Genomic DNA, 21,354 nt, shown 5'->3' on the forward strand with positions numbered 1-21,354 from the left:
AGGGACATCTATGGACCTCAGAGAAGGTGTTCCCAGTATCTAGGGACATCTATGGACCTCAGAGAAGGTGTTCCCAGTATCTAGGGACATCTATGGACCTCAGAGAAGGTGTTCCCTGTATCTAGGGACATCTATGGACCTCAGAGAAGGTGTTCCCAGTATCTAGGGACATCTATGGACCTCAGAGAAGGTGTTCCCTGTATCTAGGGACATCTATGGACCTCAGAGAAGGTGTTCCCAGTATCTAGGGACATCTATGGACCTCAGAGAAGGTGTTCCCTGTATCTAGGGACATCTATGGACCTCAGAGAAGGTGTTCCCAGTATCTAGGGACATCTATGGACCTCAGAGAAGGTGTTCCCAGTATCTAGGGACATCTATGGACCTCAGAGAAGGTGTTCCCAGTATCTAGGGACATCTATGGACCTCAGAGAAGGTGTTCCCTGTATCTAGGGACATCTATGGACCTCAGAGAAGGTGTTCCCAGTATCTAGGGACATCTATGGACCTCAGAGAAGGTGTTCCCAGTGTCAGAGATATTGTGTCCGTTACTAGGCTTGAGTCAATTGTAATGAACCAAAGGAGAATATAAATGTTATTTTTTTTGTTTCATCATTGACGGTGAATAACACCGTGCAAAAATGTACCAGACGTGAACAATTTTGCTCATTCAGCACCTTCTTGAGATCACAAGTACAAAAGATCTAAGCTAGGGAAGATGATTATTGATGATCGGGCACGTGGTGGTATGACCCTAATAAAGCCATTTATAGGCCTGGCATTACCGGTATATATTCTACATTCATATTGCGTGTGTTTGGATGGCAAAATTCAGTACTGTATCTAAAAAATAAATGTAAATGACCTGCCCATTGTTCATTTGCTTACATTTTACTATACTTGATCAAGAAGTAGCTGAATGAGTGCAGTGGCATCTTTTAGCTTTTGATCAGCCTGGTGTTATTCACAGTCAAAGATGGATCAATTAATTACAGCTCAATGAAATGATGAGGTCCCTATAAGACAAGGTGTTGTGTTTAATTACAGCTCAATGAAATGATAAGGTCCCTATAACTTAAGACAAGGTGTAGCTATTTCTCCATCTACCTCATTTCATGGAGCTGTAATTAACTCAACACAATGGGTCTCATTCTCCAATGGACTTACGACAAAAAGGGCTTTCTCTTAGGGCCATTCGAGACCTTTTCGGCCGATTTTGGGATTCAACAACCGTCCCAATAAAACATATATAATTAATATTATATTATAATATATTGTCTATATTCATGTCTTGCCCGAAAGGGTCTCAAATGGCCCTAAGAGAAAGCCCTTTTTGTCCATTGGAGAATGAGACCCAATGATGCCACGTCCCGATCACTGGTGGCCACATTCAAACAAATTTACTCGTAATAACCGTCTAACTAAATTAACACTTTGGTTGCCTTGGGTTAAATTAATGATATACCATAGATTGCCAGCGCTATTTGTCTATGGAGAAAGTCCCCTTCTTTGCAGGGCTATAACTTTTTAAATTCTATTGCTACATTGCCATTATTAGGGCCCATTCAAAGTCCTATATGTATTGTTCATTGTGTAGCAACGTTAAACTTTTTCATTCACATATTCATAGTAAAGTATGGTCTAATGTATAAGTATGTTTTCATCTCTTTCTGCAGCTTTCTCCAGAACGTGATATATAGCCCCAAATGCATTATATTGATGATGAAATACAGTTTGATGGCAATCAGCGCGATATAAAAAATTCCAACTAGACGTACTTCTAGAAGTTACTACACGTCATCTGATGTTGACCGGATGGGCGAGGGGGCGTTTATAATTCCGTGGGCAGCGTTATACCAATCATCTAATGTGGGTCAAATGTTGATAAAAGCAGTTAGTATCGAAGATGGTAACGTTACACGCTGAAACTCACCCCAGTCTCCGCGCGCCGTTGGGCGATCATCGTCGAGTAGAAATTTTATCATTATGGGATATATTATTACCCGGTCCATCTCCAGCTTGTATAATGGTATATACGTCCAAATCATGTTGTTTATCGAGTTATTGGCAATCGATCGCTATGTAGTGTGACGAGCTAGAGTGCCGGAACCTATACCGAGTGCCCGGAAGTATTACGGCCGACCAGCAAAACCTCTACTGCGCTTCCTGTTAAGCGGTTGCGCCGATCGGCCACCAGATGGCGCTCCTGAACCGCCAGAGAGCTCAGTGGGTCCTGCTGGTGGATCTCAGGCCAGCGGAGGGGGAATATGAATCCGATCGCAGATTTTTGAAATATTGATATAAGGACGCTGTACAGCGTCCCCCGGCAACTTTAGCATGGCCAGCAAAGACGTGTCCCGGCAGTCAAAGTGTTAATGTGTGCAAAATGTATTTGGAATGTGTGTGAGATTATGTGCAAAATAAATAAAAATTGGCAAAGTATCCCTTTAATTGAGAGTTCCTGTCACATTACGACTTTTGATTCTCTGGTTTCCAGCTTTAATTGAGAGTTCCTGTCACATTAAGACTTTTGATTCTCTGGTCTCTAGCTTTAATTGAGAGTTCCTGTCACATTAAGACTTTTGATTCTCTGGTTTATAGCTTTAATTGAGAGTTCCTGTCACATTAAGACTTTTGATTCTCTGGTCTCTAGCTTTAATTGAGAGTTCCTGTCACATTAAGACTTTTGATTCTCTGGTTTCCAGCTTTAATTGAGAGTTCCTGTCACATTAAGACTTTTGATTCTCTGGTTTCCAGCTTTAATTGAGAGTTCCTGTCACATTAAGACTTTTGATTCTCTGGTTTCTAGCTTTAATTGAGAGTTCCTGTCACATTAAGACTTTTGATTCTCTGGTTTCTAGCTTTAATTGAGAGTTCCTGTCACATTAAGACTTTTGATTCTCTGGTTTCCAGCTTTAATTGAGAGTTCCTGTCACATTAAGACTTTTGATTCTCTGGTTTCTAGCTTTAATTGAGAGTTCCTGTCACATTAAGACTTTTGATTATCTGGTCTCTAGCTTTAATTGAGAGTTCCTGTCACATTAAGACTTTTGATTCTCTGGTTTCTAGCTTTAATTGAGAGTTCCTGTCACATTAAGACTTTTGATTCTCTAGTTTCTAGCTTTAATTGAGAGTTCCTGTCACATTAAGACTTTTGATTCTCTGGTTTCTAGCTTTAATTGAGAGTTCCTGTCACATTAAGACTTTTGATTCTCTAGTTTCTAGCTTTAATTGAGAGTTCCTGTCACATTAAGACTTTTGATTCTCTGGTTTCTAGCTTTAATTGAGAGTTCCTGTCACATTAAGACTTTTGATTCTCTGGTTTCTAGCTTTAATTGAGAGTTCCTGTCACAGACTTTTGATTCTCTGGCTTCTAGCTTTGGGAGAAAGTCATACTCACTGGGATGTCAAGTTTCAAGTTCAAGTTTTGTTTTATTTGTCACATATAAGGTACATGTACATTATAGTGAAATGCTTGGTGAGCTGTATGAGCCTCCTGAAATTGTGCTTCATACAGTAACAAGTTAACCTCTTAAGCCCGGAGCCATATTTTCTAAAAAAATTCCTCAAATATATACCTAAGTAAATGGAAGATTGCTCCACTTCCACAAGTCCATTTGCATGTTCTTGGTATCTAGGGACATCTATGGACCTCAGTGAATGAATAACAAGTGTCAGAAATATTGCTTAAATTGTGATGAAACAAAAAGGAGAATATTATTTTTCTTTGCATCTTTGACAGTGAATAACACCATGCTAAAAATGTCCAGACATAAGAAACTGCCACGGAGCTCATTCAGTACCTTCTTGAGATCACATGTACAAAGAAATCTAAGGAAATGAATAAAGGGAAGATGATTAAACAGAAGGTTTTGTAGATACAGTCAGTAGCGGCGCCAGAGAATTGGCCTCGCGGGAGCTTTGGAGGGGCTGGATTGTTTATAGCAGGGGCTAATGAATTTTAATGCAACAAACAAAATAATGGCTAATTTAATATACTGATATTGAAAAAAAAAAACGTTTTTCTCTGGTCTGCATCCCCTTAACAATTGTGTGTATTGCGCCGTACTGTATTGTACCCGTTCTGCAATCTGTTTTTCATTCATTCATTCATGAACAGCAGATCAGCTGTTGCAGTCAGATCACCGCGGCGGGTGACGGACAGATCAGAATGCATGCAAACACGACTCACCATACCTTGTTTGTTGTTAAGTCCTCCAAAATCCCTGCTAATGTTTGAAACATGTCACATATCCACTCGCCGCCCTCCAATTCCAGATTGGCGTTGAATGCAGCGGCTACTTTATCTGCCAACTTGCCTCGTTGTTGTTGTTGTCGCCACAAATTATGCAGAGAGGATGTCGGCTCGGCACGCAAGAATCACCGACCTGTTGCGATAAACCCGTATTTTATGTATGGCTCCTGTTTATTAAAAGAAGCGTTATATTTCCCCGTTCTATCCAAAGATGTTTGTTTTGTTTTTTTAACTCGCACGCATCTCGAACGCGGAAGTGAAAGTGCGTTAGGGAAATAATATACATGCGGCCCGGTGGGACTATTCCATTGGTTCTCCCAGTCCACGTGACCATTTCTAGCATTTCAATTGGCTATAGTGACAGACATGCTTTTGATGACGTCCGGTAGATAGATACAGCTTCACAATAAAAGAGGTGGAGATACTCATCACGCAAACCCACGATAATGTTGCTGTCTCTCTCTCTGCCAAATTTCTCAGTTCTTCGCTTGATATAATTAATACAAATGTCCAATATAACGGAATTCGTAATGTATTTTATATATAAATAAAATAAAAAACATAACTGGGAGGGGGGGCTTGGAGGGGGCTAAGCCTTTTTCAGAGGGGGCTTAAGACCCTGCTAGCCCCTCCCCCCCGCCGCCCCTGGATACAGTACTGAATTCTGCCATCTAAACCCATGCAATTTGAAATATTATAGAATATGAGTAGAGCCATATGAAATCCGCATTCACGGAATCGCGGAATTTACCAATAAAAATGGAATAAACTGCAAAACGTGGAATATTGCAGAATTTGGCCTAAAATTCCGTTTTTGGGTGGAACGTTTGGTGCAACACACGACCGGGGAGGCGGGGACGCTAGAGCGGGTTACACACAACACAGCAGTGCTCAAGCGTCTGGCTGCTTTGATGTTAACGTCAAGAAGCTAAGAAATTCCGCAATAAGCCCTAAATTCAGAGCAGAGCAGTATCCTAATGACTTTTATGCCTCCGGCGATAAGGTGTTTTGCTAATTCTGTCAACGTTCCGTGGACTGGACCCACAAAAACACGTTAGGACATAGGAAATGATAGCTTCTAGCTAAATCTAATGCACCCATCCATTTGTTTAATGCAAACGATTGTCATTACAGTACTTTATAAACTAAATAAACTTAAATAGCTATGTAACGTTACAGTACATGGGACTATAGATGGAAAGGATAGCTTCTAGCTAAATCTAGTGCACCTGTAACTGAGGGGTACAATTCCCTGACTGTATTGATAAGTATGGTATCATTAAACCACTACCGCTTTATGTACTTTAATTACTGGCCATACAGTACATGATATATAAATATGATGAACACTTCCCACAATGAATCGGTTCCACACAAAGTGGTAATTAAGTATTTATTGCAGCAAAAGGTACATAATATACTTCTCTATTTTACTTTGGATGCGCTTATAAGGCAAAGGAATGTGCGTAGGCAAATCAATAATGAATGTCCATTCTCTGGTTACGCAGGAGGTAATTATACAACCTGAATCTTAGGGAATTATATCTATGGTACACTAGTAATATATAGCGGGAGATACTGGAAGGGTCCCCCCGGTTGTAAGCCAGCAGGGGTAGAGGATCTGTCGGTAGTAGAGAGTCTGGTCAACGATGACTAAGGAGACTCCAAGTACAGGAGACGGTGCAATAGTCTCTTGATCCACAGACGAATACAGCTGTTCTCCGTAGACTGTAGCTCCACAGTGAAGAAAGCTAGCCGGCCTCAGGCTCTCTGAGGCGCAGACTCGACGTGGCTCCTCACAGGGTAAATCCCACACGTGTAGGCGTCGGCGATTCTCCGCTCCATAAATCACAGGACCAAAACAAATATAATCCAGCCGCAAAGGGCTATGTAGTCGTCAGGTAGATTAATCCAGTGTACATGTCCACACGGTTCTCGTCTAGGTCTCCTCGGGTGAAAGCGCCATGAAAGCAGCCCAGCCTGGATAAGCACTCTAGCTGGTACGAGGAAGCGTTGGTGATGCTGGTCACTGTAGAACTTTAGCCGCACGATACACTATACACAAATAGACTATTACTGACTTAATAGAAATATGTCGCACTCGACGGTATAGCGCCAAACTCTGACAATTCAGTTATTAATTCGCACGCGGTCTCAATGCTCTATTTGGGGCCAAACAGGCCATACTTCACCGCACGTTGTATCGTGGGTGAGGCTTCAACTTATTGGGTAACTCTACTTCTGTATTCACCTGCGCCATATTTATATGCACGGCGAACAAACTAGTGCCACCCTCATTTCTGTCTCGTATTCCTGGGCAAGGCCGGGCATGTACAGACATGTCCTGACGGTGGCTTTGAACCTGACTCTGGAGGCACGGCCCTGGCGCCTGTGGACCGCTGTCCAATAGGAGAATGAAATATTATGGTCCGTACTAGGCTAAAGGGATATTCCGTGTATATGTACAAGGAATATACAAGGGATATCAAACGATATACAAATACTATGCAATATATATCAATCAATAAATATATATATTCGGTTTAATCTGATCCTTTGTAACAGCACCCATCCATTTGTTTAATGCAAACGATTGTCATTATACACTGTCCTTTATAAACTAAAGGTGCCTAAATGATGCATTACTATATTGCATCACAATATAATAGATATAGCTAGGCTACTGACATTGTCATTGTGATAATGTCAGTAGTAGCTAGCTGTATATTGTTTACACTTGAAATGTGTATTTTTATTTTGTCACTATTATTTGAAAAATAGTGTAAAATTGAACTGTATTTCTGAGTTGGAGCACTTAAAAACATTAAATGGACTGTTATATCTTATTCAATTGTGGACATTTATTCATTCCCACTTATTAGACACTATTTCTGATGGTAAAATGAGCATAAAAAGCAAAATACTGAATTCTGAAATATAAAAAACGGAATTTGGGAAAAAATAAAATGGAATTTGGAAAATAATAAAACGGATTTCATATGGCTCTAAATATGAGGCCTTAGGGCGGCTGGGTGGCGCAGCGGACATTGCGCTCGTCACCAAGGCAAGAGACACCGGGTTCGACTCCGGCTGTCGGCGTTGCCTCCGGCTTGGGCCGGCCGTCATACTAACTCAATTGGCAGAGTCAGCGGGTGGAAGTCGATGGGTGGTAATCTGGACGTTGTGGACAGCGACTCCTACAGGTCGGTTGGGGGACGCCTGCACAGCAGACAGGAAATGGCGGGGGTAGTGTGAGCCTCCCACACGTTACACCTCGCAAATGAGTCCGCGCTGGCAGGTGAAAAGATGCGACAGGCTGCCTCCTCGTGTATCGGAGGGGCCATGTGATGCAAGGCTTCTATCCTCCCTACAACCGACCAGTGGGGGGCATATGCGAGCAACGTTCAAGACAGGGGAGGGGAGAATTGGCAATTTGGATTTAGTATCACCAGGCGTGCATGAAGAACAGAGAATGAAATCTACTGTATGTACAGTAGGTTTTTTATTCTTGCAACAGCTCCGCCATCTTTAAACTGAGTTCAAATCGGATGGTTGCTAAATGCTCAAAATAGACAAACTAACTGCGCTCCAATATATGCCAATAACGTTCGGTTTTGTGGTATATAATCCCGAGTAATAAGAGAATAAAAAATTATTCATAAGCAAATAATTAGTTTGAAGGGAGCTAGAAGCCTTTGGGAAGTGTAGTTTTAAAAAATCCCAACGCTCATTGAAAGCTCTGGATGTCCTCTTCTCAAAATGACTACATTCAGCGACGGTCTTTTTTCTTTTAATGGCAGATTTTCACGATCAAAACACCACATTTCAAAAACTAAAATCTCACTAATAACACTTTAACCCTATTGGTAAACAAACGTATTGCTGAAAATATACACTATGACTGCTGTTGTGACATGGTTAGGATGTTACTCTTGAAAAACGTTAAAAAAAAACATTAATTATGTCAGACTGTCGGTCTTTGTCAAGGACGCCACAGCGTTAGCGATCTGTTGTTGTGCATGTTTGTTGTGCATGTTTTTCCATTGGGTTTATCTTATCAGGGGTTGAAACTAGAGTTGTTCCAATACCGATACCAGTATCGGAAAAGCCGCCGATACTGCCTAAAATGCTGGTATCGGTATCGGCCAGTACCCTCTAATGCTGCGCGCCGATACCATATGACCTAATTTATCAACAACACTGCGGTCTGTTGAGTGAGCATTATAAAACAAACGTGTGCTTAATCGACCGTGAATTAAAGTGTCAATGCCATTTGTCATTTTAACAGCAGATACTTTCTTAAAATGCCATCGTCCCGACAGCGATGTTGACGGGGAGCTCTGATGGGTTCGCTTGGTGGCTGGTGTTATTAGCATTGAACAGCTAACCGAAAGCTAGCTTTAACGTTACCTTGGCTAAAGTTGGGGCTATTCATAATCCAGCAATAATGGCTGCAGACCTGCAAGCAAAGTACAGCAAGTTGGCAAAGGAGTATTCCAAGTTAAATCACAATGTCGCCAGTAACGTTACAGTCTTTCCATATACCGGTAGCTCATGCTAGCTAACCTAGCTCACGTTAACGTCGTCATTGATCGACCACCTCGCGTACACAATTAATGACATGTTGCGGACAGCCATATCGGTGACAATGTTTAGCTTTTAGTGCCAAATGATAAGAGTCTGAGGCGGAGTCTCAAAAGAGAATGTTGAATATTTATTGTGCAAAAATCACAACAGATCCTCTGCTACTACAGTACCTAAACGGAGCCTTGTGGAGGCAAGTGCAGCAACGTATAATGTCCGTGTGGAACTAATGTGCCAACAACCTTTCCGTGGGTGAACTCATTGAGATAGTTTTCAATTACTGATACTAATACTAATCTATACAATCACCTGTTGTTGAATAAATACCATTACTTTATAGTTATTACTAAAAAACAGTATATATAAATCAGTAGCTGTATAAAAAATAAATTAAAAGGGTTTTATAATTTATATAATATATATATTTTTTAATGTATGCACTGGTATCTGATCAGTATCGGTATCGGCCAATACCCAAAGCTTAGGTATCGGAATCGGATTGGGAAGGAAAAAATTGTATCGGAACATCTCTAGTTGAAACCCTTGCGAGCACGGGGAGAACATGCAAACTCCACACAGAAAGGCCTGGGAGATACCCCACCTGGGTACCATAATTTAAGATATAGTTTAAGCGTTCGCAAATATGAGAGCTCTATCATTGAAGTGGGTGGCGGCATTCAACGGGGTAAATAGGAAACGGAGGCCGGCACTGAAAGTGTTAAGATTGAATTCTAGTTTAAGTCTAGTTTCTAAGTTTTGCGATTCTTTATCGCAAAGCTGCTTTAGAGGTGAAAAAAACGTAACACTAGTGAACTTGATATGCAGCCTAACTCTGCCTCATTAGGGTTAGACAGCTGCCCCGACTCACCACAATCACAGTAACAGTTGACCCCGACTCACCACAACCACATTAACCCCAACTCACCACAATCACAGTAACCTCAACTCACCACAATCACATTAACCCCAACTCACCACAATCACAGTAACAGCTGACCCCAACTCACCACAATCACATTAACCCCAACTCACCACAATCACAGTAACAGCTGACCCCAACTCACCACAATCACAGTAACAGCTGACCCCAACTCACCACAATCACAGTAACAGATGACCCCAACACACCACAATCACAGTAACAGCTGACCCCAACACACCACAATCACAGTAACAGCTGACCCCAACTCACCACAATCACAGTAACAGCTGACCCCAACTCACCACAATCACATTAACCCCAACACACCACAATCACAGTAACAGTTGACCCCAACTCACCACAATCACAGTAACAGCTGACCCCAACACACCACAATCACATTAACCTCAACACACCACAATCACAGTAACAGATGACCCCAACTCACCACAATCACATTAACCTCAACTCACCACAATCACAGTAACAGCTGACCCCAACTCACCACAATCACATTAACCTCAACTCACCACAATCACAGTAACAGTGACCCCAACACACCACAATCACATTAACAGCTGACCCCAACACACCACAATCACAGTAACAGCTGACCCCAACACACCACAATCACAGTAACAGCTGACCCCAACACACCACAATCCCTCCAAATATCACTTGCCATGTCCACCCACTGATTAATAATAATAATTTTAAAGAACAATCATACTATATCTATTAGTGTTGTCACGATACTGGAATTTAGAACTTTGATACGATACCTTGAAAAGTATCGATATTCTATACCATTTTCGATACCACTGGGAAAAAGGTTCAATCTTAAAATGTAAAAAAAAAAATTTGCTTTTGTTGCTGGTTGATTCTCCTCAGCTTCTCTCTGGTACTATAAGATAAGGCGGCACGGTGGTGTAGTGGTTAACACTGTCGCCTCACAGCAAGAAGGTCCAGGGTTCGGTTCCCGCTTGGGGACCAGGTTTCCATGATGCCAGGTACCCAGGTGGGGTATCTCCCAGGCCTTTCTGTGTGGAGTTTGCATGTTCTCCCCGTGCTCGCAAGGGTTTCCCCCCGATAAGATAAACCCAATGGAAAAACATGCACAACAGATCGCTAACGCTGTGGCGTCCTTGAAGAAGACGGACAGGAGCACTTGGATTGGTCCCCGGGGCGCGGCTCACGTTGACGCCCTATCTGCTCCCGGCTGCCCATGGGGGGAAGGACAACGGGATGGGAAAAGTGCAGAGAGACATTTCATCGGCGACTCAGTGCATGTGTGTGTGTGTGTGTTCCTGTGGGTCGCCCATCTCGCGTGTGTGTTAAAACTGCATGACGAATAAAGACTTCTACTCTAACAATTATAAGAGAAGATAAATACAACACTTTTAAAACCCATTGTTTATCTTTAGATCACACATTTAAAAATAACTAAATGATATAATCTTAGAAATTAAGTAAACACTGTAATCTGTGTTGCATGTACCTGACAAACTGAACTGTTTGTATTACAGTCCTATTCCAACTTAACTGAATGCACATGTGTGTGGACTACTGTACTATTACAGGTATTGAAATAAAAAATGCAACTTCCTTATACAAAAAAATAAAAACTCTAAAAAATGTATCTTTTATGAATAATTAAATATCGATATTGCGGGAAATTAGTATTGAAACTGTTTTAAATATTCAGAATCTATATGTATCGGAAAAAAAACGATATTTTTGACAACACTAATATCTATATCTGTATATCTTTTACTTACTCTTACTAGTTACACTGCTGGCCAGTATGACTTACTACCATAGTGTCTTTACACCTGTATCACTCCATCACATACATATAATACTACAACTCTGTATACATCCGAGCACCATACAGGGCTCGAAATTAAATAAATTACTTGGTAGCACTGGTGCTAACTTCAAAAAGTTGGGAGCACCAGCAACAATTTAGGAGCACCAACAATATATACCGGTATGTAATATATATATTTTTATTGATAAAAAAACGACAATATAACAGTACTGTAATGCAGTAAAACAGTGAAAGTAGCCTTAAACTATAGTATAGTGTAGACCTAGTTAGGGGTGGGAATCACCAGTTGCATCACGATACGATACAGTATAGATTCTTTGGACAACGATACGATATTTGCCGATATCACAAAGTCTGCCACGATACGCTACGATTCGATTCAGGTGCCTGCGATCAATATGAGACGATATTATATGACCATTTAACACAATCGGTAACATTTAGATCAACTCAAAAAAGGCAATGGAAATATCACTTGACATTTACATTTGAGCTCTTCCAGACATTTAAATGAAAAAGAAATCTATTGTTTTTAATACAAACAGACCTCCTGTTCACTGTAAAGTGCCACGTTTTGATATGAGCTTTAAACTTTAAGTACATTTTTTTGGAACTCACAACACGCAAAATTAAAACCCCTTCCTCTCCCAAACCATTCCTGCAATTGTTTTATGTTGCATGACGATCATGAACACATTTATTATGTATTGTATTTTTTATGTTTAAATATCAACATTATCTGTCCATCCTCAGTACATTTACTATAAATATACTATACTTCATCTGGTATTTCCAAACGCACACGCGCACACACACACACACACACAGGGAGAATGCCTGCCCCCCCCCTCTCACTCACACGAATGCTCCCAATTATATTTTGATGTCGCACAGATACAATTTCGGTTGCATATGCGACCAATTCGGTCGCAATTTCGAGCCCTGGCACCATACTCGGTAATACTACTGATTTATGTATTTTATATCCAGTTTAATCACCTGTACATTGTATATAATATCACTATTGCACTTTACTGTTACATTTGCACTCTGGTTGGATACCAAACTTATTTTCGTTGTACTGTATTTGTGCTGCATGATGACAATACATTAGAATCTAATCTAATAAATTCCACTATGTTGTTTTTTGTGTTTAAGGGCTGGTCTTAACCACTACATCACTGGGTGATGGTGTGTATGTATATATATATGTTAGAACGTGAAAATCATGGAAAGTTTAAAATCCCTCGTCCCAGGGCGGCTAAGTGGCGCAGTGGGCAAGGCGCTCGCCACTAACGCAGGATATGCTGGGTTCGAGCCCAGCTCTCTGCGTTGCTTCCGGCTGGCTGGTCGTTCATACTAATACAATTGGCAGTGTTAGGGGGTGGGAAAGCCGGTGGGTGGGGATCGGACGTTGTGGACAGCGCCTCCTACAGGTCGGTTGGTGCGCCTGTACAGCAGAATCAGGAAGCAACGGGGGCAGCGTGAGCCTCCCACGCGTGACTCCTCGCCACCGAGAGATCGCGCTGTGCAGGTGAAAAGATGCGACGGCTGCCTCCTCGTGTACCGGAGGGGACACGTGATGCAAGGCTTGGTCCACATTGCAGCCGACCAGTGGGAGGCACAGTCTAGCAACGTTCAAGACAGGGGAGGGTAGAATTGGATAATACGAAATTGGGATGGGAGAAAAATAGAAAATGGGGAGAAAAAGTAGATAAAAAAAATCCCTCGTCTCAAACATACTGGACGAGTCAGCGTCTAAATCCCTGGGGGAACCTTCTGTGATATTTGTTTTAGCCATAACTTGATCTGGACAGTTGGAGAAACAGCAAACGGAGCGGTCAAAGTAGCGGATGAATAGTGACCCAGGAGGTGCTCTTCAGAAAGGAGGTGTAGAAACTTGATGAAATCCGGGGGTTCCCATCCTTTAACAGGGAGGTAGTGACTAGGGATGGGTACCGAATCCGGTACTTGTAAGGGTACCACTACCGACCGAATCACGTCGGTACTACATTATTATATTATTTTATACTACAGAGTACCGATTCACGCGAGATCCACCGGTGCCACATTTCGGTACTTTCATAAATGACGTCAACGTTTTGTTTACCGCGAAACGAAACCTATGAAGTGTGCCGCACGTTCACGTCAACATTCACACCCAATACACGCTTATTTGACTTGATTCAACAACAAAGCAGTCGGGGCGATGGCAAGACGAAAACGGTCGCAAGTGTGGTTACACTTTACAAAGCTAGATGCAGACAACGCTCGCTGCAATATTATACCTATATCAGCGTTTCCGTTAGCCGGTAATTACCGGTATTTGACTGGCAAAATCTGTTGAAGTCCGACATATTTAATCTCTCCGGTCATAATGTCCGGTGAAAATAATTCCCTCTAAACACAATTAGATTATTTGAATTGTATTAAAATAGGCTAAAATTATATAGCCTATGCGATGAACGAAACAATCTCACCAAGCAGCCGGTCTAATAATGACATCCTGCTGTCAGCGCGAGCTGGCTGCTGATATATTTACGTGAAGCATGGCTTGGCAGGGTGCAGTACTCCAATTCAGCCATTGGCAATTCAGCTGTTGGGTGGGGGCGCTGCTGACACCACTGCTCTGCTCTGCCTGCTCCAAGTGCTCCATGCTTCACGTAAATATATCAGCAGCCAGCTCGCGCTGACACAGCGGTGCCAAATTTCTCAGTTCTTCGCTTGATATAATTAATACAAATGTCCAATATAACGGAATTAGTTAGCTCATAAAAATGTGATTATAACAGACTGCTGTTTATTAAGGTCGGGCAGACTGCCCACCGACACCTCAAGTCGGCAGCAGCAGCACGAAGTCTCGAGGGACTTATTTTATTTGGAATATATTAATGACTGATACGCAAAAGTAGCCTAGTTTTAAGTTAAAATATTATAAATGCCTTGATGATGTCATTCTTTATATAGGTCTATCAATTGTTTTTAAGCTCGATAAACTCTGACCGGAATTTATCCCATTTGTCCGGTAGATTGAAATCTACCGGACACTCAGACCTGCAAAAAAAAATTCTAACGGAAACCCTGACCTATATATATTAACACATTGTTCTAAATAAATAATAATGATACCCCCGCAGACGACAGCGTATGACGTATATCATGTCTGTTAGGGCACCTTGTGTAATGTGTATACCGTTTACTTTTACTCGTCATAGTATATATATATATATTCAGATAAAAATTCTTTATTGTCTATATTTATTGAGAGTAACGTATAACAGATGGGGGCGGGGCATACAGACCCTCATCTGCACCTGTCAACACTGTTTATTTGTCTCATATTTTTTTTATTCAGAGTTAATGATATTGTTTACACAGTTTATTTTTTCTCATATTTTTATATTCAGATCTTAAAATTGTATTGCCTATAGTTGTGCGTTTCTACCATCACCCTGCTGCCCACACCTCCCCCCTCCCCCCTGCTGCCCATACCTCCCCCCTCCCCCCTGCTGCCCATACCTCCCCCCTCCCCCCTGCTGCCCATACCTCCCCCCTCCCCCCCACACCTGTACCTCCCCCCTGCTGCCCACACCTGTACCTCCCCCCTGCTGCCCATACCTGTACCTCCCCCCTGCTGCCCACACCTGTACCTCCCCCCTGCTGCCCACACCTGTACCTCCCCCCTGCTGCCCACACCTGTACCTCCCCCCTCCCCCCCACACCTGTACCTCCCCCCTGCTGCCCACACCTGTACCTCCCCCCTGCTGCCCACACCTGTACCTCCCCCCTGCTGCCCATACCTCCCCCCTCCCCCCTGCTGCCCATACCTCCCCCCTCCCCCCTGCTGCCCACACCTGTACCTCCCCCCTGCTGCCCACACCTGTACCTCCCCCCTGCTGCCCACACCTGTACCTCCCCCCTGCTGCCCACACCTGTACCTCCCCCCTCCCCCCCACACCTGTACCTCCCCCCTGCTGCCCACACCTGTACCTCCCCCCTGCTGCCCACACCTGTACCTCACCCCTGCTGCCCATACCTCCCCCCTCCCCCCTGCTGCCCACACCTGTACCTCCCCCCTCCCCCCCACACCTGTACCTCCCCCCTGCTGCCCACACCTGTACCTCCCCCCTCCCCCCCACACCTGTACCTCCCCCCTCCCCCCCACACCTGTACCTCACCCCTCCCCCCTCCTGCTATAACGCCAGAATGTCCCAGAGGGGATCAATAAAGGAACATGTGATCTTATCCTGGGGCATCTACTGGGGGGTGACGCTACCCCCAAGTCATTAGATGAGATTCAAATGTATTGTCATCATACAGCACAAGTACAGTACAACCTAAATACATTTGGCATGCAACCAGAGTGCAAGTGGTCATGTACAATGTACAGGTGATTAAACTGGGAATAAAATATATAAATGAGTACTACTGATGTATGTCAGATGTATGTACAGAGTTGTAGTATTAATATGTACAGTGATACAGGTATAAAGACACTATGGTATACTAGTAAGTCATACTGGCCAGCAGCGTAACTAGGTAAGGAATATTTTAATAGATTGTTATCCTTACTTGTCTAATTGTTATGATTTTATATGCCTTTTTTTGCTTAACTGTACGTACACTCGGCGTGACTAAATGAGGGAAACCTCAGTTGCCTTTCTAGTTTAAATAAAGGTTTGAAATGAAAAATATGTAGATATGCAGTATCTACAGCTATGTAAAACGGATTATATGCAGACAGATGTGGATATATATGGTAAGGCTACATTTATAATATACAGTATATACAGCAGTGTTTCCCCTGAAAAATAATTCAGCAGCGGTGCTGTGCCTCTAGGGGGGTCTGCGGGCATGCGGGTTCAGGGGTCCCCAAACTACGGCCCGCGGGCCGAATCCGGCCCGCCTCCACATTTGGCCCGGCCCCCTAGAGCTTAAAAAAATATATATATAAATTAAAATGTTTAATTTATTTTTTAAGATGACAGCATGTCTGTGCTGAATGTTTGTTAGTGTTTGATATTTTTTGTTGGTTTTTTAGTACTTTTAAACATCCATTTTTAGTAAGTAATTTGTAGTTTTAATTTGATCCTATAATTTTTTCATTCACCGATTTGTGGACTTCTTTTTTTAGTGTCCTGAAAGGCACCTTATTTTTATTATTTTTTTATCTTTTTCCCCCTCCATTTTCCTCAGATTTTCTCCCATCCCAATGTTAGTCATATGCCAATTCCCAATCCCTTCCTGGTCGCTGCGCACTTACCCCCCACAGTCAGATCATCTGGGAGAGTGGAGGCTACCACGTGCTTCCTCCGACACACGTCCAGCCAATCAACCGCTTCTTTTCACCTGGCAGCGCGGATCCTCCCCGAGAGGGCGTAGCGTGTGGAAGGATCACACTACCCCCCTTAGATCCTATCCGCGCTTAGCAGGCGCCCCGACCGAACTGTAGGAGTCGCTGTTTACAACGACCCGGACCCACCCCGCCAGCTTCTCCCACCCTCTAATACTGCCAATTGTATTAGTGTGAACGGCCAGCCGAACGCAATCTCCGCTACGCCACCTAACCGCCCTGAAAGGCACCTTATAAATAAAATGCATTATTATTATTATCATCATCCAGGAGACACTTTGATTATTATTTCATAAATAGTGTTATTATATATTTCCTGGCTTTATTTTTTCTGTGAAGAACCCAGAGAGGGTTATATGGTTATAATTTATTTCATAAATAGTGTTATTGTTTATGTCCTGACTTTTTTTTCTGTGAAGATCCCAGAAAGGGTTATTAATATTTGGTTGTGTGTGGCTTTCTGGAAAACAATAAATGTTTTCGTTTAGGCACCCCTGCAATCGTCACACTTTTTCTGTTACAAACTGACCCCGGCCCCCACCAGAGAAGGGAAAAGTTATGTGGCCCTCACAGGAAAAAGTTTGGGGACCCCTGGTCTAGTTCATAGCAGCGGCGGTCCTAATTCAGCAGCTGCCGCCGGGGAACACTGTACAGCATTAGTGTACATGCCATCATACAGTTATACAGGTTATATGCAGGTGTATACGTATATAGAAGGATATATAGAAGGGTTCCCATCCTTCTACAGGCAGTGAACGCTACCATGTTACACTGTTTCACAGTGGCTTCTGTGTAGTCTAAGGCCCCGTTTAGACGGAAACGCTAGCAGGTGAATCCGCAAAAATATTTTTTCGGATGTGCCTTTTGTTTATACGGCAACAGCGTTTTTACGGGGAGAATCCGCAAAAAAGTGAGACCACCTTCCTGGGTGGAATTCCTAGAAACGATAAACCTTTGCGCTATCATCTAAACGGTCAAACCGCATAAAACTATGACGAAAGGGTTGTCAAGGCTCTCGTCACGTACTGCTTACGTCACAGGCATGCGCCAGTAGCCTAGAAGCGTAAAGAAAGCATGTCTGATTCTATCCATGGCGATCACCTGAAGGCTACGTTGACTTTTAAATACACAAGAATCAGTCCCGCGGCTATCGCAACTATTTAGTGACTGGAGCCACTGTCTGTGAGTGACTCTGCTTTGGTCCAATCACATTCCCCCACCCACAGTCTGCGAATCAGAGGCAGAGTAGGGCGGGTCTTCACAGCACGGTCATGTGACATCTGCGCCAATCGTGTGACAGCGGGGCTCCGTCGTCTCGAGTCTTTACAGCCTCGTCTGCACGCAGAATTCCATCCCAAAACACTAGTCTAAACGCAAAATTAAAAGTGAGACCGCAAGACGACTTCTGCGGTTTCTGCTGAGACTCTCTCCGTCTAAACATGGCCTAAAAGCTATTAGCCGTAGTTATTTTTTTGTCCATTTCAAAACACTCAAGATATTATCAGTCACTTTAGTTTGGGATTTTTTTGTCAAGCTACTCAACTTTCATAGCAGTAGTGTATTGTGTAAGGAGACCTATTCCATCAGATAAAGAACCATTGTGATACATGTCCTTCATTGTTGACAAATTGAAATGTATTCATGTCACCTTGACTTCTGATATTGAAACAATATTGTTATTGTAAATTCAGCATGTATATTCAATCATATTGTGATTTTAACCTAGCAATAAACACCTAATGACTGACAACACAAACAGTCTCCAGTCTCTTGGAAGGTTGAAAAAAGCCTCTGAAACAGCATTTAAAACTGCACAAAGCTAAATCTGTCTCGTATAAAACAATGATGTTGAAATTGTTTTAGACAAAGTGGCAGTACTAGTGAACATTGCCTATTCAGTGGTATGTGGAAAAACATTTAACTTTTATATCCATCTAAAGTGAGTCTTTATTATAAGCATAACTATCAAAAAGGACATCTGGATTTGTTGATATTCCTGAAATTGGACTCTACAAAATAAAGGTCTTGGTCCACGTCTTGTTGTGGATGAACACATGTTGTGAGGACATTCCCTAGAGACTGAAGAGATGTGTTGTCATTCAGACGCACACCGTCTCGTTGTATTGCAGCTACAGTTGTGTTGTATCACAAACAGTACTGTATTTGTAAATCTGGTATGTCATAAATGTCTAGATGTAGCAGTACTGTCTCTATCTGTATGTCATGTATGTCATAACTGTCACTATGAATTGAAAATGGGGGACCCTGATGTAAACAAGACGAAAGTCTTTCTCTGGTCTGCATCCCCTTAACAATTGTGTGTATTGAGCCTTGTACTGTACCCATTCTGCAATCTGTTAAATAAAGTTTTCAATCAATCAATCAATGGATGAATTTGTTGATAAGTCCTGAAATTGGACTCTACAAAATAAAGGTCTTGGTCCACATGTTGTTGTGATGGATGAACACATGTTTTGAAGAGAGACTGAAGAGGTGTGTTGTCAACCCGTCTCGTTGTACTGCAGCTACAGTTGGGGGATCATTCCAGATCATAATAATTATAAAGTAAACAAAGTACAGCAGTAGAACATGAGCCACCCACCACCACACACATGCCGCCCTCACCCACCTGGGAGCTGCAGCAGCAACACTCCCTGCTGGAAGGAACAGGGGAGCAGGGAGATAGTGGTCTTCTGTCAACACCGGTGTCTGGAGGCTGAGAGTCTAATAAAACAGACAAAACGTTAAAGCTAAATGAATGGCTTCTCAGTGTCTCTCGCTCTCAAGCTGAACAGGGGAGGCTCTGGGTCGGGGTTCCAGTGAAGCTTCCAGTTAATAATAATAATAACAATAACGTTAGCTTTAGTGAATGTTGCCCCAAATGAAGACACATCATCTCTAAGCATTAAAAACAAGATGTCCAGAACCACCCATGGTTAGTTAGTTAGCATGTTCTGCTCCCAGTAGGTGTGTGTGTGTGTTTCACAGAACTGGAGGAGAACATTAATTCATAATAATAATAATAATAATAATGAAGGCAGCACAGCGAGCTAACGAGGCTAACGCTACCATGCTAACGCTAGAGCTAGCTGCAGCTAACCGAGCTAGCGGGGCTAACGAGCTAAGCTAAGCTAACGGGCTGTTATTAGAAACGGTGTTTTCGCTGTTTACCTGATGAAAGAGGGAGAACAAATATAAAAAAAAAACACGTCGGTAAAAGTGTAAAAAGGTTGACTAGTGCAGCAGCAGCAGGCCTGGCTCTTCTTCGTCCATGGTGCGGGTTGGGAGGGCCCGTCCGTCCATCGGCCCGGGAGGTTGTTCTTCTTCTTCACCGCCAGCTAACACACACACTACTACCTCCTGGGCTCCCTGCTCCACGCCGCCATTGTTCTCGAAACACAACACTCTCCGTTTCCACCGAACGAGCCGCTCCGCCGTGTCTGTGTTTACGGTCGTTGTCCGCTCCTCCCTCTGTGCTTCTCTCCCGGGCCTGTTGTCTCTCTCTCCGCCCCGCGTCGGGAGTTCTGTGTTCCCGTCTGTCTGTCTGCAGGAGACGAGCTGCTGCTGCCTGGTGTTAAAATGGTCTCTGCTTCCTGTCTGTCTGCAGAATGCTTCCGGGTTCTAACACACGACACAACACACACCCGGGTTCTTGTTCTGCTGCTGACCACCATGACCAGTCACCCTCTCTCTCTCCTCTCTCCTCTCCTCCTCCTCTCTACTTTGTTGTGCACCTCTCTCTCTCTCTCTCTCTCTCTGTCTGTCTCCCACCGTTGTCAAAATATGGATTATTTTATATCCAGCATGGTACTCATGAATAAATAAACTGTGTGTGTTTGTGCGTGTGTGTGTGTGTGTGTGTTTGCATACGATAAAGAAAGATATCATTACAGTGCAGTCAGTGACACTGTCTTGTGTGCGTGTGTGAGGCAGAAAGACTCTGTGTGTGTGTGGCAGAAAGACTGTGTGTGTGTGTGGCAGAAAGACTCTGTGTGTGTGTGGCAGAAAGACTGTGTGTGTGTGTGTGTGTGTGTGTGTGAGGCAGAAAGACTGTGTGTGTGTGTGTGTGTGTGTGTGAGGCAGAAAGACTGTGTGTGTGTGTGTTTGCATACGATAAAGAAAGATATCATTACAGTGCAGTCAGTGACACTGTCTTGTGTGCGTGTGTGTGGCAGAAAGACTCTGTGTGTGTGTGTGTGTGCGCATGCACGTACGTGTGTTCACACTCAGTGTGTGAAATGTTAATTAGTCAATTAAAGATATCATTACAGTGCATCCTGCATATCATTAGTGAGTGCGTGTGTGTGTGTGCGCGCTGCCTGCTCTGTGCACAATGTTAATTTGCATTCAATTAAAGATACCATTACAGCACAATATTTCAGTGTATCACAGCCTTTGTGTGTGTGTGT

At 43.0% G+C, this 21,354-nt stretch overlaps 1 protein-coding gene across 1 annotated transcript in view; it reads right to left on the reverse strand.

Moving 5' to 3' along the window:
* LOC311239729 (uncharacterized protein) overlaps window positions 1–20,599 on the reverse strand; it is a 38,861-nt gene extending 18,262 nt beyond the window's left edge. Inside the window, exons 1-2 of the mRNA XM_084338427.1 lie at window positions 20,117–20,599; window positions 19,575–19,669 (exon numbers count right to left, since the gene is read on the reverse strand). The gene's annotated coding sequence lies outside the window, so the exon portion shown is untranslated. The remainder of the gene's footprint in view (window positions 1–19,574; window positions 19,670–20,116) is intronic.
* Window positions 20,600–21,354: the final 755 nt, after the last annotated feature.

Source organism: Notolepis coatsorum (genome assembly GCF_963971535.1).
Source record: "Notolepis coatsorum genome assembly, contig: SUPER_13_unloc_1, whole genome shotgun sequence".
Lineage (NCBI taxonomy): Eukaryota > Metazoa > Chordata > Actinopteri > Aulopiformes > Paralepididae > Notolepis > Notolepis coatsorum.